General features: G+C 41.4%; 1 protein-coding gene across 1 annotated transcript in view; it reads right to left on the reverse strand.

Moving 5' to 3' along the window:
• The window catches only part of LOC126871920 (hemicentin-1-like), a 104,444-nt gene that overhangs the window by 81,181 nt on the left and 8,355 nt on the right, over nucleotides 1–14,908 (reverse strand). The gene's annotated exons all lie outside the window — the stretch shown is intronic.

Raw genomic sequence — 14,908 nt, forward strand, 5'->3', positions numbered from 1 at the left:
AGCCGCTTTCGACGCGTCAGCAGCGGCTTTTAGCACCTCCGCTTGTCTTCTGCAATCCTCAAGGTCATCCCTTAACGCTTTCATATCTCGTTTCAAAGAATCGTTCTCGATCTCGTCGAGGCTGTACCGCGGCTCGTCCTTCAAGTAACTTCGGTTTATTAAGTTCTTTACCAGCTTCGTCCAATTCGGCTCTCAGGCTCTCTCGTTCTCAGCCATCGCTTGTTCCAGTTGCTTTTCGATACTGTTGCTTATCTCGGTTCGCCTTGGCCAATTCATGCTTCAGTTTGTTGATCTCTGCTTGCAAAGCCTGCTTCATGCTATCCTAGTCGTTCCTTAGCTGGTTATTCAAATTGTCTAGCTCCGTCGTCCTTTCCATCAGACCGTCGTTCTCGTTCTTCAGCTGCTCTAACCGAGCCCTTAACTTTTCGCTCTCGCCGACCGATGCTTGCAACGCTTCGCGAAGTTTGTCCTTCTCCTTGCTCTCGGCGTCCATCTTCCTTCAGACCAAAAATCTCCCTCTGTAACTTTTCAATCTCATCTCGGTTTCTCTGCAGTTCCTTCGGCAACGCGGTCCTGGCCGCCCTCTCGTCCTCCAGTCGTCCAGTCAACAACACCTCCGCCTGTTTTCTTGCCTCGTCCAGCTCGTTCGGCAAATTTTCCTCGTCTCGCCTTAAGATGCCCGCCTCGTTTTTCGAGATTCGCTGTTATCGCTTTCGCGGCCGCAAGCTTTCCTTCGAAGCCGCGTAGCTTCTCCGAAAGTGCGTGCTTGTCCAGACAACGCTGTTCCAGCTGCGCGTTTCGCTTCTTACGCTCCTCCAACTTATTCTTCAGTTTGGTTATCTCAGCTTTCAACTCATCGATCTCGTCATTTGCCTGGTCGAGTTTTGACTGTAATTCTGCCGTCTTGTTCTTGTAGTCTTTCCCCAACTTGTTCCTCCGCTCCGGTAAGTCTGTTATCCGATCGACTCTATACTTCGGTGCTTCTCGCTGTTTGTTTAGTTCGTTCAATATTTCTCTCTGATTTGAGATCGTGTAACTGTGACTTTAGACTTCCCACTTCCAATTTCAGAGAAGATAATACCAACAAGTCTGTCTGTGATTGTCTTAGGTTGTTCAAGAATCCTGCGATCTAAGAGAGAAGCTATGGTTTTTTAATTGGTATCGTGCTTTTGATTAATATCGTAATTTGTAACCTCGTTAAAGGGTATTATACATACGTAACTCAATATGACACATTAAAAAACATTTAAACCGATGCTGTTCTCATTGTGCTTCCTATATGTGTGGCCAAAAGAAGAATATCCTTTTTTAATCCCTCTTCCACCTTTGAATATTAATTACGCATGCACTCCGTTTACTCGCTCTTTCCACTCCTAACTGCTGACTCCTCGTCTCCTCGACAAACCCTCCGACTAACGCTTTAACGTATTACGAGAGAAAAATCAGTTCGCCAGAATTTGCAAATGGAAAAGTCGCTCGCGTTAATCGAATGAAATAAATCTGCTAATTTCGAGGCTGGCATACGTTCTACGATAACGTCACTAGTGCAATGCTGTTTTTAGGAGAAGTTGTTTAGAGAATTCTAAGATCTTACCTACACATATACGCGTGTATAAGGGTATAAAATCTTTTTTATCAAACATCATCGTCACTAGTTCGAGCGAAGATTAAAGACTGGGATTAACCGCTGATTAACGATGATCCGTCAATGATGCTCGGTCTAATCTCTACGAAGAAGCTGTTCGTCACGAAGAAGCTGTTTTGACGAGGGATGAGCATACGAACAGATTGTTTAATGACCGTTCACACTAAACGACTACCAGCGAATTCTTCCTCGTTTACCTCTAAAATCGAAATGCCCCTTTAGAAAAAGAAACACAGAGAAAGGTTCGTCGTCTAATCCATTTTCGCATCAAATCAAATTGTTTTATCGTCTCGATATGTATCGTATTATCGTTTCGCAATATAAACCAACTTTCATCGCTGTATAATAAGTTTTATGAACTTATTTGCAATCCACCAGCTGACGTTAGTTTCGAGTTTTCAATCATCTAGATATCAATACCTCGTCATCTTCCCTCTTGAGCTGCTCCTTCGTGGCTTCTATCCGTTCCAAAGAACCTTTTTGACTGACCATCGATTCCAATCCTTTGTTCAATGCATCGATCTGCTCGACTCTTTCTTCCAACTGCTTTCTTAGATCAGCCACGATATCCTCGCAATTGTTCAACTTATCCAGTAAATCCGAAATATCAATATACTCCGGCACTGCGATTGTTTCGGCCGCTTGCGATATCGTTTCTGGCATTTCCTTTCCTTCGAGCTCAGCCAATGCACTACGCCAGTCTGTCGCCTGAGAAAGAAGAGGTTCGTTTTCCAAACGCAGATCATCGCGGCTTTTCGAAAGGTCCACCGAGGTTACGATCGATTTCTCCACAACTTTGGAAATTCGTTGTTCGGCCAATTCACGTTTCACGAGATCACGCACTTTGTCCTTTAAACGGTATATCGCGGGGCAGTTGACGTCCTTCTCGGTGTGCGCCAGTCTCAAACCTCGAGTCCGATACCGTGTCCCGCAATCTGCCAGGGCAACAAAGTTTCTTTGACACGTTGCACAACCGAGGTCATAAAAAATTTTCAAATCAGCACGTTTCATGGATAGTTTCGCTACAAGAGATACATTGAAGCGATAAAATTAATCAGCTTTGGAAATACAAAACATTTGGATCTTCTCCTACCAACTCTATACTCTTGTCTGATAATACCACTATGGGCAACAGCAGCAATCAGCCATATAAGCAAAATAGAGACAATGCAAGCTAAAATTCTTAGAACGATAGTAAACGCTCCATGGTACGTTAGAAACGAGGACATTCGGAAAGACCTGGGAATACCAACGGTCAAGGAGGAGATTAGCAGATGCGCAAGAAGGTACAGAGAAAGAATAGCAACGCACCCGAACCGGCTGGCAGCGGAAACGATCAACGCATCAAGCATAGAAAGAAGACTAAAAAGCAAACACCCAACAGATCTCACAAAGGATATAACCTAACAAACACGAAGATGGTACTCCGCTGGGGGTAGCCACCCATATGATAATCAAAAAAATTCTACCAAATGTCCAAATCGGACAAATTGTGAATGTAAACAACTAAAAAAAAAAAACTCTTGTCTGATCTGTAGGATTTCAGGCTCGGTTTGATTAAATTTACTATAAATTACGTACATGCGATATTGATACGTATAATAAAAATATGAACGTTTCTGCGGTCATAGATTTGTTTGAGCAAAGTTAACCGAAATGTACAGATACGTAGGATCGATAACGCGTATCATTCTGCTACCAATGGTTCGTTGTTGGCAAGAGGAAACGATTAAACGAGGTCTAAGTGTACGAAGAGGAGAAAGTAGCGAGCAGTAGTACTCTTTCTTTTCAAGCGCCAAAACCCTCTCCAAGATATCTCATCTTCTCTCTGAAGAAGTGGCGTCAGGATCGTCGCAGAAATCTCGCTCGGCGAGAATTTCCTCAAGATCCCTCGCTTTATCTTGGAGCACCGCGTTTGCATTTTGCAGCCTTTCGATTTCTTCCCAGGAGTGCACTAGCAGCGGATCGGGCTTCGATATCTCATCCGCATTTACACCTACACGAAAACATCTAATCTCTAGAAACATTCGGAACAGTGCACGTGCACGATACCGTTCAAAGAAAGCGCTCTGAATTTTAAAGGAAAATCCCTGAAGCTAGGAAGCTCCGGTCTACATTCGCAAACAGTCTTCGGTTTGTATTGCTATTACGGAATTTACTAGTAGAACCTCGGCTGAATACTATGCAGTACTATGTCGTAAAGTACATAATGTAGCGAAAAATTTTGTGAATTATGGCAATAGTACAGGCAAAGCACAAACGAAGAAACGCGGATCACAGGCATGAAATATAACTACGATTTTGTCGATTGTGATATTGGTCGATGGTTAAAGTTTGATATAATGTTCTATTCGATACAACATAGTGAAAAAGAGAAGCAATCTATTCGATGCAAAGGTGTAAGCTACTTATTAGCAGTAGGTGAGCGATCCATCAAGTTTTTATGAAAAAACTAACAGAATATCGAATGCCTAAAATATGATAACTGGACTGAGAATTTTTATGGAAATTTATATTTTTATAAATACAGCTAAGAAAGCTGCAACTTGAGTGCAAATTTTTTACCTGTTAAAAAGTAGACACCTCGATACTTCATATAAGTATGTTTGCACGTTATATGCATTCTGTGCATTTTTGCATCTTGAAATTTCGCATAAATGCATGTTCGCATAAACGCGCAGTCTATTATAGTCGATCGATATCTTTGAACTGAAGATGTTTTAAGAGAATCCTCCAAGCAGAATCTTCCTAACAGTTGGCGCTTCATAAGACGACCTAACGCTCGTTTCGAGACACTCGTTCGCTAACTATCGACATCGAACGAGCCGGTCACAGTGTATATAATTTCTGCCGTTTCGCTCTTTACAGCACTAATTGCACGGAACGTTGCTCCTTTCGACTCGAATTAAACGACTAACTCGCAAAGGAAGAGAAACGCGATCACAAGGGTATCCGTACAGAATTCCAATTAATCAATTACGAATCAGAGAGAGAGAGAGAGAGAGAGAGAATAAGAAGAAGAGATTCATAAAGGAAGAAGCTAGGAAATATCACACATCGATACCGAATGACTGGAGGGCTCGTTTCAGAGACCTATTTTCGCTCTCGAGTTGAAGTCTTTTCATTCGCCACTTCTTCGTCTGACACTTCATTACAGCGAGCTTCTTCGGGGCAAACGAGAGGTCGTACATTTCTGCTTCTTTGTCGCTCAAGGGATCCTAACTGCAGCAATAGCACGGCTCGTGCGGTGGATCGATCGATTCTCGCGACGATGCCTCGCATCCGCGCCGGCACAAACTTCCATTATCCGAGTAATCTTTCAAAAGTTTTCCGTAATTACAAACCGCTTGCCTCGCAGCGCGAGACAAGAATTTTAACGTCGATTCTCGTAGCTGTACGAAGGAAACGGAGAAACGAGTTTAAAGCTTAGAGGTCCCGCGAATTCATTCTAGAAACCGAGACTCGATAGTAAAGGAGCTTTATATAATAATAAAGCGTCTATCGAAAAACAAAATAATTCACTATCCTAATATTTTCTATTCCTAGTCGTACAACATCTACGATCGACGTTGTTGCCTCGCGTTCACCAACCTCCTAAATTCGTTTCCCAGCCAACCGTTAAATCATATTTTACAGGTTATCCGAACGTAACTATTTTCCCGCTGCGTGTTTTTTCCTCCCTGTCACCGCGCCGATGTCACCGAATCACCGATGTAAGTGAATTACGATCGTAAACCGATTACAGACAGTTCGGCGCACCTAAACGCCAAACTGGCCTCGAGCACCAGGTGAAACAAAACATTTAGCCTGGATATACGAGTTTGGGATGATGTATTTCGACGCGGCAGTCACACTTTTGCTGCCACACGACCGCGGTCATCGATGAAGATCGATAATCTGATTTAACGTCAGACCGGTCTGTTTTATTGGGCCGCGTAATAAATTTGTTCAGATTTCGACGACGCGACGCTTAGATAGATACGTTTTTCATACGTGATACATATACGTATTATTTAGCGCGCTTCCGTAAACATTCAGAGCGCACCATCACCGATCCAATTTACGAGAACTCTTCCATCGTTTGCTGTTATTTCCACATCATAGATTAGCATCGTAGAAATGGCAAAAAAGGAAATATCTTCCCGCGCGATATCAGCTAGCTGTTACGTTTCTTTGCTCTACGTATGTGCAAATTAACTGTCCAAAGACCGAATATATTTCTCTGAAATTCTGTCAAAAACGTCGTATTTCTCTATTACCAAGTTACATATTTTAAAATTACAAAAAGACCGATTTTATTTACAAATTTTGGAATTCTTCCAATGAAAATAAAAGAAATATGTACCGTTGTGTGATAAATCGATACAGTAAATCCTAGTTATGTCTATAATTCGGATTGCGTCTTTAACCAAATAATTAAGAATAAAGAAAGGTGCACAACAATTTCTCTGTATCGTTTTCTTATAAATTACTCTAGAAAATTAGAAATCTGATTTTACTATAATGGTGTTTCGTTCCACTTTTGGCGATTACAAACGGTTATTTTTATATTATTTCTTGAAGCAAACTTCTTAAATATTAATAGCGGAGATGGGACGAAAGGAGGATTTTTATTTCGATCAAGATACGACAAAGAAGCTAAAAAGATCATTCCGCTTCCAATTGATAGCGTTGAAAAGGTTAGCTATCGGACTATAATTGCACGCGGTGCCACTAATAACTCTAATCGGTGCTACTAATAACCCTAACAACTTGGGAAATATTTAACTTTATTACACTTCCAGCTTTCACTTCGCCCGACCACTTTGCCGCGAATTTCGCACGCAAGTTTTCATATTCCTGTTCCTCAAAGTAGGCTGCGCTTTTATTTCCGGTAGACGCGAAATTTTTTTGCAGGCCAAGTTATTCAAACACAAGGAAATATCTTTTTAATTAATTCGTGCTTGTTCGCGTAATCAATTTGTACAGATTGCTTCAGGAATCCCTGCGAATTCTGTGGTAACCACGGTATTAATGTGGTACACGTTTCCACGAGATCTAATTACAGCTGCGTTATTAAAATATACCGCGTTTGTATGCAGCTCGTCGACGGAGCTCGTCTTTTCAAACGCGAAAACTGAAACTCTCTTTCTCTGGCTCTCGCTTTTCTTCTTCTCTCCTTCTGTCGTACGTGACACAAACGATCGAAATATCGATATAATTAAAAGGAACGAAACTCTCTTTCTAGATTGGCAAGAAAGTTGTCTTATTAAAGGAAATCATTGGACCACGCAGTTACTTACCGTCCGATTCGACGAAAACTTCCAAACGAACCGAAACTTTCGATCATATCCCGGCCATAGAGTTTCGCTATGTTCGTAATTAAATTACGCGTACCTCGTCCGGATGGCCACCACTAGAATTTTGTTATTAAACCTCGATATTAACTTTTACATATTTATTAGGAAACTTGCGGGTAAAAACTTGCACGCTGAACGAAACAAACGATTCTGTTTGTCATGATTAGTTTCCGCCAACTCTGCGTACTAGTCATCGGACAAAGAGCAAAGATTTAAAATACCCACCCCCCTTTTCAAGTTAAACGATGTATAGATATTAATGCTGGATAAATTAGTCAAAAATATCTAGCTATTTAACGTGCTAATCTTGCTTTCAAATATTTTCCTCCGATAACATCAATAAGAAAAACTTTGGTGTTATACTTATTACTAAGTCGATGTAAGTAAAACTTACGTATGATGGATGTAGGTAAAACTTACGTATGATGTATGTAGCTAAAACCACTCAAGTGATTTATCGATTATGTTAGGTTTTCGTCGAAAGTTAGTCCATAACTATGGAACTTTTACTTCACGTTCAATTTAAACGATTGCTATTGTGGCGGATCGGTATCAACAGAGGACGCCGACAGGTCGAGGCATCAACGCGGCGCAACACCTCCCGGGCGATCCGCTGGTACCAACCGCCGACACTAGAGGGCTACGACGACAACGAGTCTGTCTAACTCGCTAGCGCTCGAATATACGAGCGATTGATACAAATACCGCACCTAGCGAGACTCCCTCTACGTCTAAGGCAGGGACTACCGGTAGTCCCGGGACGAAACGCACGACTCTCTTTTCATCCGCCACAGCTGTCAGGTAGTATGGAATGGCGTGGATTTGAGTATGGTCGTTGTCGCAATAGCAAGATATAGTAGAGGATAATTTACGTAAAGCGGTGATAAGCTAAATGGTTAAGGGTTGTGGAGAAAGAGCGTAAAAGTACAGGTACCGAACGAATTACCAAACCAAAGGTACATGAGATTGAGGTGCAAGTTAGATGTATGTAAGCCAAGGTCTTTTCTCTGTGTTCGATTGTAAAGCCGAATGAATAAATAAATTATTATTTATTGTAAAAATATCACTATTAAACAAGAATAAAAGCTATTGCAGGGAACTAAAGTGACAAGAAGTAAGGAGCGGGAGTTGATGATAATAATTACAGTTTCTAAAATTTGCAAACCAAGTTTCGTTTCAAGGCTGTCAGGCTGAAATGAAACTATCTGTCGATCCAAAATCAAAAGCTTTTAAATAAAAACCTAACAGTCTCTGTTCTTGTTCTTCGATCTTTCTTACAAGGAAGTCTACTCGATTATGTAAATAAAATCTACACGGAGATATTTTTGCACCACTTTCAGCATCGTCGATTCAACCAAGTAAAACTCGGCTGACGAGGATAAGCCTGACGTAACCGCATCGCGATCGGCACACCGACTGGGAAATTTCAATGAAAATTAATCGAAGCGAACATTTCCCTTTCGCTTACGTGGTTGTCAGACGAGTATCTAACAATGATGGACGCGTATCTTGACAATTGCCTATCGATCGAGGCAAATGACGACAACGCGTTCAAAGAGAAGACGAGAATAGCACAAGTCGCAGCTACCACCCTATGTAGGATGAACAGCATAATGAAGCAGATGAGAAACTGGCGAGACGACCGTATGAAATTACGATCCAACATTTGGTGGTTGAAGCTACCTTTACGCGTCGCTGCGAGAGACACGGACGACGCTTTGCACGCTGTCCGATTGATCGAACGTCAAAGAGGAGAAATCAAACGGCTAGAGGCAGCGAATAAAGATTCGACGAAAGAAGTCGCTGATATTAAATCTGCTCTGCAGGCTACGTTACGCGGCAAACCGCTTGGAAATCCGACGACAAGCTGGTGCAAGTTAAACAGAAGTACTTAGCCGAGAGAGAACGTTTGAACAACGAGATTCAGTATCTGAAAAGTCGGTTGGACGAGGTGCAAGAGGATCACGAACACAGTTCGCAAGTGGAACACTTGAAATACAAGCTCAAACACCTGGTATGTTACTCTGTCGATTGACTGTCTTCGACTTGGCGACTCTGATGACTTGACTTTTTGGTCCTTCTGTTACTTGAACTGTTTTTGTAACTGACTATTCGCTCTTATGTTATTACGGAGGAACGCTCGGTATGGGTGTGTTTTAGGTACGCAGAAAGCGGATTCGTTGCTCACGCTTTCCGTTAGAAAAGTGAAGGTAACGATCCGCGATGCCCATTGACTATGACTCACGTTAATGAATGAAGATAGGAGGAGGAAGCCTCCTACCAACGTGACTCGTGGCTGACACTGTTCATGGGAAAAAACCAGCTATTCCCGTTAGATAACCCGCTTTCTCCGTGATTTTTAAGAGCGAATAATAAACCTAAGGACTGTTCTAAGGACCAGCCATAAACCGAAAATACTTGCAGAATTAAAGAGTCCGTTAAAAAGATTCTTGTTATAGTGGTTCCTTAGGTTTATCGAGGATCTGTATAACGGTGCGTGGACTATCCCACGCGACGTAACGTAACGAGCGTAAACGATCGCTTGCACAAGAAGCAAATAAGAAACGATGATTTGCACGTCCACATCGATAATCTGAAAGCTGTGATAAGATATAAAAATGGTAATCTCATGGATTATCAGAAGAGATTCGTTGAGGCGGACGATCGAACGAAACGTTCGAAGACAAAATTGAATAGATTCAAAGTTAATTCTTGGGACATTGACTCGAATGGTCGGAATAATCTTAATAATATCGAACGACTGGCACAAGATTTAACAAATACGCTAAAAAAACGACCATGAAGCACTGCTTGCTGGTGGCGATCCGGACTGCTTAAAATATGTACAGAAAATCATCGAATCGAGCGTTATTTTCAAACAACTGTAGAATCGTAAATATAATAATAATTAGTTTATTAATAATAAATGGATTAAACAGAAAACAATGGTTATTTAACATAAACTAATCGTAAAAACGTATTATAATTAATTAACAACTCTCGTCAACACAGATTCAACTCTCTCTCGACAACACAATCCGCACTCTCTGGTTTCTCAACTCATACTGCCGTTAATTCGTTTATATCTCTTAGCAACCCTTTGTCTTTTGTCTGATATCTTTTGTTTTAGCCCCATCATGCACACGTTCAGCAACCGCTCGTTTACAATTCGCACGACACCCCCCTAGGTCCCTCGTCCACGATACTACACAACTGCACATGGAATTTGCAAAATTTAGCGATCAACTTGGTGTTCCTTTGTCTCTAGGGAAAGCGAGGAAATCTAAGGAGTGTTCGAAAGAACTTGCAACGTTGGACTCGAATTTAAAACAGATCAATATCGAAATCGATAGGTTAAAAAATAATCATGCAAAAAAGCATTATAGAATCGGCGGCAATCTATCGGTCTAAAATACTCGAATAAAATGGAAGAGCTCGAGACGATCACCAAGGAGGCACGGTCGACCATGAATGGATCGAATCGTCGTGCGGAAGGAAATTCAAACGAATCGAAGGACGTTGAAAAATTGAAAGATTTTGTCGGTAGAGTGTGTCACGAGATCAAGCAGTTAGAAGTGATCGTCGTATCCAGCGATCGTCTAAGTATATTCAAGAGAATCGAGCGGATGGGGGTGTCGCACGCTCAAGGAGACCACCCGCTCAGAAACAGTTGAGATGGATAGGTCGTGATAGGTGCGGAACAAACACTCGAGTATATTTAACAATATATATGTCGGATTATCATTGGAGTTAGGGGCGTATAACGAATCTTCGCGTGAATTGGTCATCGTTGTTATATACTATAGATGATATTTATTGATACAAATGTGATTATTACAGAGTTTGACAAGTAATAGCAGCGATTGGATAATTGAGATGTCGATGGGAATGAATTTAGCGAATTTGCATGCGACATTGTTTTGCCCGGAGTTTGTTTATCGTTACATTTCTGCGTCAAGGCTGAGTCAATGTTCTGAGTCAATGTTCTGAGGCAAAACAACAGCATGAGTCGCTCTTGACTCGCGTCGTCCTTCGACTCCTGTACCGCTATACCTCTGTTAGGTACACGTACCTGCCGTAATAGGTAATAGATTTAGGGATTATTAAGACACAGACTATTTGTTCCTTCGTAGAACCTTAGTTAAATAAATCCTAAGATTTGTGGCGGCACTCGGCAGCAAATACTACCACTCGACACTAACTAGTGTCGGACGACGACAGGCAGACTACCGAAGCGTCCTGTTTTGCGACCAAGTTTTCAGGACAGAAAAAATAAAAAAGAAACAAATTCATATAAAATTGTATTAAACACGAAAAATGTAAAGCACCGACACATAATATAGCATGGCTACGTCGTACCATAGCGTATCGGTACCTTTGCCTAACACATCATTACAAAAATTCACCGTTTATTGCGAATACCAAAATGTATTTAAAATTGTATCTTGGGTTAAATAAATATCATTAAAAAAAAAATAGCAGTGGTTAGCGCCTTAGATTCCAAGGGGGAACCAGGGTTCGAATCCCGGTGACCGGAGTCCGATTTTTTTTCCACGCATCTAAATTGGAGGAAAAATACGGACAACACATACACCTCGGATTTACAGCAGGGCCTTAGGCTAGCTTAAAATATTCTTTGTGTAGCGAGCCATGGGACAGAAACCGATTAGAAAATTTACTGTCGAGTACCGTTACACAGTAATAGGGCAGGTAGACCTCCTGCATACCACAACCATCGAGACAATAACCAAATAGTAACGAAATAGACACCTCTGAGATACGTCACACGACAACTCTTCCAAAGGGACTAAAACTTCAGTATAAAACCCTCCAAAAGAAACGCTCGCGCCAATCTGTTAAAACATTTTGAATCAGTCTCTTGTAACACTTTGAATCGTTCTGTTGTAACACTTTGAGCCGTCGCTCTATTAGATTTGCATAATAAATTTTATTATTGTAGTATCGGTGAAAAGGCCTAAGAAACATCCAGTTAACCATGAACAATGTCGCAAGAGCCGAAGTGCCGTCGGGTCTATCAATGTGTCATCGGTCTTTTCAAATGTATAGTTTCGTAGGAAAAGCCTATGTGACCCTGGCTACGAGCGTCTGAGGAACACATGCGTGGTAGGCCTAGGAACAGACAAAGGAATGCTAGAACGGCCATAATGCTAGTTGAGAAGTCGCAGTGTGTCAGTTGAGAAGCGGCAGTGTGAGTCGAGAAGTCAGAGAGTGTAAGTGGAGGAGCCGGAGAGTATAAATCGGGAAGTTGAGAGCCGAGTACGATAATAAGACGTACGATGTTGTAATCGGTTTTTTGTATTAAGTATCGCTTGCTAAAGTAAACTTAACTTCGAATAAACGTGAAACGTTCGAACTGCGAAGCGAGGAGATCACCGGCGATCTATCACGGTTTCGTGATTTCTCGTGTCTTCGACGTGACAGGGGAGTTGATCGTTCGATTAAAGCCGCGACTGAATGAGAAAAACCCGCGTATAAACGTTCTTGACCAGGAATTGTTCGATACTGAAAATTTGTTGGAACAAAGAGGGAAAAGAATTGGATCATACACGGAAAAAAATTGTCACGCTAATGGAAGAGAACAAAGGTTTGAGGAGGAGAGTGAAGACGATGAAGGAGAAAGCGTTGGAGCTCCAGTGTGATCAGGAAGATTCGAGAAAGGAGCTGCAACAGGTGAAACACGAAGAGAGTTTAACGAGAAAAAAATTACAAAATCTCCAGAGCGATAAGGAAGCATTGTTTAAAAAAAAATGGACAAAATTCGTAAAGCTGTGCAGAAGAAACACGAACAATGAGCGTTCTTATCGACAGAAACAGGATGGAGAAAGCATTAAACGCCAAGATCACGGACTTGACAAGAAGCCTTCGGATTACTTCGAAGGAAAATGAAAGCTTACAAAATAAGGTAAACGAATTAGAAGGAGCCAAATGCAAACAAGAAACTACAAGCACCGCGAAGGAAAATGAGAATGCAATGCGCTCGAAGGAAGCGATGGAGAGGATGAACGCTGAATTACACCAACTCAAGGTGGACTTGGCAACTTCGAACGAGAGTCTCGATAACGCGAATCTCGAAAATGCCGATCTGAAAATTAAATTGCAACATTTTCCCGATGTTAAGACAATACTGGAAACGAACATTTTTCATCTAGAGTGGAAAAACAGTGTATCAAGTGTGTGCTCGTGTATCAAGTAGGCGCGGAAAAAGCTACAGCCGATGAACGACTGAGAGCTCGTCGATGTAAAATCCGATTACAACGAATTACACATAGAAAATTTGGAGAAAGAAAAGGGGCGATTAAGCGCGAATTTGACGAATATAAAGATCGAAAAGAAGCTGCTAGAAAAATTCGTAAATCACGTTTGCACCAAATGTGCCGTGTTTGAGGACGAAATTGATAAACATAAATTTGGACGCGACGGTCTACTCGAAGAAATCAGAAACTTTAGAACGAGCAACGAACATTTAAGTAACAAATCGGAAAATACGCAAACGGAATTGAACAGGTCCGGGAATAAAATAAAACGACCAGGAATTTGAAAACTCGAGACTGCACGGTGATTTGAACGAACTGAATTTAAAGTAAATTAGCTTCGAATGCCGCGTGCAAACCCTTCTGTTAGAAAAGAATCGACTCGCTACACGTATTAACTAGACAAGGACAATGTCACACTAAACGATCTATTGAAGCAAGTTAAGACGGTGAACGAACAACATTTCACTGTCGAATTAAACAAATTAAAAACTGATTACAGTAAAACGAGGTCGAAAAGCACGATTCTACGAACCACTCTCGACGAGGTAAGGCAAAGCAACGAGACGTTGAAGAAAGCAGGCGAGGAGCTGAACCTCAGACTGAATAAAATTTACAACGAAAGCAACATTTCGAGAAGCAACTACAAATTTTAGAGATGACGAACGCCACGTTGGGAAAAGAGAAAGAATCGTTGGAACAGGAGTATGTGAGCAGTTTACGATGCAAAATCTTCAAGATAGAAAACGGGCAAAAAAGTGGCGTATGGCGAGTTTGCAATAGCAAATCTGGCAAACGTTTGAATGACAAAACAAAATTAACGAAAGCGAGACAAGAGCTAAAGAAAGTAATTGTAGAAAACGAATCGTTAAGATTCGAGATATTAAACTTGAGGAGTCAGAACTTTAAAGTTAAAATGCAATGGGCTCGCACGAAGCATGAGCTTCGAAAGCAGGAAACTGAATTAGTAGAGAAGGTGAATATTTATTATAAAGAGATCGATAGCTACTCGAGTAATAGTACGAATAACGTAGGAGCAGTAACGCGTATCGGCCGGACGAGTGTATTATCCTTACGACAGGTTGACAACGGAACAGAAACCGAGAAATTAATGGAATCTGTGAACAAATTAAAAGTGCGGAGCAGTGCCCTCGAAATGGAGATAAATTCTCTGAGATGCAGCTTGGTTGTTAATTTCACGAAAGACGAGAGAAGGGAGGACGAGCTGCGAGCCGCGACTGAAGAACCTCGAGCATTGAAAACGGAATTGACGACACTGAGGGACGAAAAAGAGTCTTTACGGGCTGGACTGGATACGGCCACTTCGAAATTGGATCGGTTAGAATCGGAGAAAGCTGCTTTGAAGAACGAGCCGTATACCTTAAGGAAAATCAATTCCGATCTCAAACACAAAAGCAAGCGAATTACAGTACGTTTATCAAAAGTTGAAGAAGAAGAGTGTAAGATTCGATAAGTGTATCATAAGAGCGATTAAAAAAATAAAGAGATATTCGATGAGCGCGGATAATCTGGACGATCCGAGTGATTTGAAGGATCTTTTAAAAAAGTACATCTCGAGCGAAGAAACCTTTCATTCGATCCAATAGAGAATAAATATAAGATAAAAAATCTTGTGATCATGTAATTCGATA

Source organism: Bombus huntii, chromosome 12 (genome assembly GCF_024542735.1).
Source record: "Bombus huntii isolate Logan2020A chromosome 12, iyBomHunt1.1, whole genome shotgun sequence".
Taxonomy (NCBI): domain Eukaryota; kingdom Metazoa; phylum Arthropoda; class Insecta; order Hymenoptera; family Apidae; genus Bombus; species Bombus huntii.